Raw genomic sequence first — 2,706 nt, forward strand, 5'->3', positions numbered from 1 at the left:
AAAGCTTGCTTATATAATTATTCGTATATACACGAAATGCCACTTGCTAGTGACATGGCATGTGGGCATTATATGATGATAGATCAGTTTCTGGCATCTACGTAGAGTTGTGTCGCGCTTTGTCAACCAGAGAAGGACCTCGCGGCCTAACTTTGACCATCCTACATGCATTTCATGCAATACAGACCACTATAAATAGGCAGCTAAGCAAGCTACTGAGCTATCCTACACTGAGTTTAGCTAGATCAATTTGTGAGCTTAGCATATCGGCCATGGCTTCCAGGACATGGCATTTCTTGCTCGCCCTCTCCCTCCTGTCCTCCGCCGCGTATGGGCAGCTCTCGCCGTCCTTCTACGTCACGAGCTGTCCCCTGCTGGAGCTCACCGTGCGTGCCACCATGATCGCCACGCTCCTCGCCGAGCGCCGAATGGGTGCCTCCCTCCTCAGGCTCCACTTCCATGACTGCTTTGTTCAAGTAAGTGAATTATACCCTTAAGCAAACATATTTCTGTTTCGGGCTTTCTCTCTCAGCAAAGCTCAATCAGGTCACAATTGATTTCCTTTCATTTCTTGGAAGAATGTCAGGATTAATGGATGAATTCTGTTACGTGTACAGGGCTGTGACGGATCCATTCTTCTGGATGACGTGGGCAGCTTCGTCGGCGAGAAGACGGCCTTCCCGAACGTGAACTCCGTGCGCGGCTACGAAGTGATCGACCGGATCAAGGCGAACGTGGAGCTTGTCTGCCCCGGCGTCGTCTCCTGCGCCGACATCGTCGCCCTCGCCGCACGCGACGGCACGTTTCTGGTACATACAATAATGGACACTGCACGTGCATCCACTGTGTCAAAATGCTAGTGTGTGAATATTTAATTAATGCTGACAACACTTGGACCGGTCGTTCCTGCAGCTAGGCGGGCCGAGCTGGGCGGTGCCGCTGGGCCGGCGGGACTCGACGACGGCGAGCCTGGCGGAGGCGAATGCCTCCCGGGGCCGACGCTGAACCTGGACCAGCTCATCCGCGCGTTCGACAAGAAGCAGCTGACCCCGAGGGACCTCACAGCGCTCTCCGGCGCCCACACCATCGGCTTCTCGCAGTGCCAGTTCTTCCGTGACCACATCTACAACGGCACCAACATCGACCCGGCATTCGCGGCGCCGCGCCGGCAGACCTGCCCCGCCGCGGCCCCCACTGGTGACGCCAACCTGGCGCCGTTCGACGTGCAGACGCAGCTCGTCTTCGACAACGCCTACTACCGCAACCTGGTCGCGCAGCGTGGCCTGCTGCACTCGGATCAGGAGCTCTTCAACGGCGCCTCCCAGGACGCGCTGGTGCGCCAGTACGCGTCCAGCCCGGCGCTCTTCGCGGCCGACTTCGTGGCCGCCATGATCAAGATGGGGAACATCGCCCCCCTCACCGGGGCCAGCGGCCAGATCAGGCGCAACTGCAGGGTGGTCAACAGCTGATCAATCGTCGAAATGGTCAATTGATCATGCTGCGTGATGATGGAGATGTCTCAAGTCTGGTTGGGTACGAAGGAACCAACCAGCAGCATGCATGCATGGCAGAATAAGAGCCGTTTGGTTCAGGTTTAGATGATTGTTACCTTTGTCTGTGCTTCATCGTCATGTAAATTGCTGGTCCGTGCAGTATTATGATGGCAATCAAGCAACTCTCGAATGTGTATTTGCGACAAAACTGAGAGAGAGAAAAATACTGGTTATATGAAGTGTATTTCTGTAGCAAATGGAGTAACTTGTTTTTGGGTTAATTATCCTTTTGTCCTTAGTGGTGTCCATGTGCTCAGTTTTGCCCTCAGATGCGAATCGTGCTCGGTTTTGCCCCTAGTCCATGCGCACCAACTCGTTCCGTGAACTCTACCGTCTCCGTCAGGTCAACCTTTTGACTCGGCCCTTACAGGTGGGACCAGGCGGCAGAGACTCCCTAGACGATCAGACCGTTGCACGCGTGGCTTGTGGGACCCAGGAGAGAGCCGTTGAGCAGAGAGCCGTTGCGGGTGTGCTATATAAGCGGGCGACAGACAGCGGCGGTGACCACGGCGACAGCGAGCACGGCGGTGACCACAGCGAGAGAGAGAGCGGCGGTGGGAAGCTAGCTGTGGAGGGTGCGGCGGCGTTGAGATCCCCTTCGGCTCCGAGCTCCATGTCTTCCTAAATCTCCCGCGCCACCTCGCGGATGCAGAGCCGGGCGCGTGTGGACATGCCTGTCCTCGTCTGTCCGCGATGCCGGGCAGGTGTTGATCGGAGGGTTTCTCACACACCGAGGAATCAGAATCATCCGTTCTATGTGTGCAGCAAGAATGGGTAAGAATCGGGGCAATTGCACCATTTTCGTGGCCGGGATCTTTGAGCAATGGGTTGATCTTTTTGGGGTTCATGCAGGTGAAATGCTTTTTTCTTTCGTCGATGCTCTGGCCAAGACTCTGATGAATGAACTGCAAGAAGAGCATGAATAATGGTTGCGCATGCTGCCACAAACGGCAGTGGCCGCAGCACGAGCTCCGGAAGAAGAGATGGAGGGCGAAGCACACTTAGGATGTTGAAGAAGAAGGTTAGGAAGCTTGAAGATCAAGCACAAATACCAATACCCATTTGCAATTACTTTTGAGCATTTGTAGGTATGGTAATCGCATTGAGTGTAATGTTGAAATTGTATGGAAAGGTATGAATTATGGAAGAATTT

The 2,706-nt window shown here is 54.5% G+C and overlaps 1 pseudogene; it reads left to right on the forward strand.

The window, feature by feature from the left end:
• The first annotated feature begins 228 nt into the window (after positions 1-228).
• LOC123160980 (peroxidase 70-like) lies at positions 229-1,765 on the forward strand (annotated as a pseudogene).
• Positions 1,766-2,706: the final 941 nt, after the last annotated feature.

The sequence above is a fragment of the Triticum aestivum genome, chromosome 7B (assembly GCF_018294505.1).
Source record: "Triticum aestivum cultivar Chinese Spring chromosome 7B, IWGSC CS RefSeq v2.1, whole genome shotgun sequence".
In the NCBI taxonomy this organism is placed as follows: domain Eukaryota; kingdom Viridiplantae; phylum Streptophyta; class Magnoliopsida; order Poales; family Poaceae; genus Triticum; species Triticum aestivum.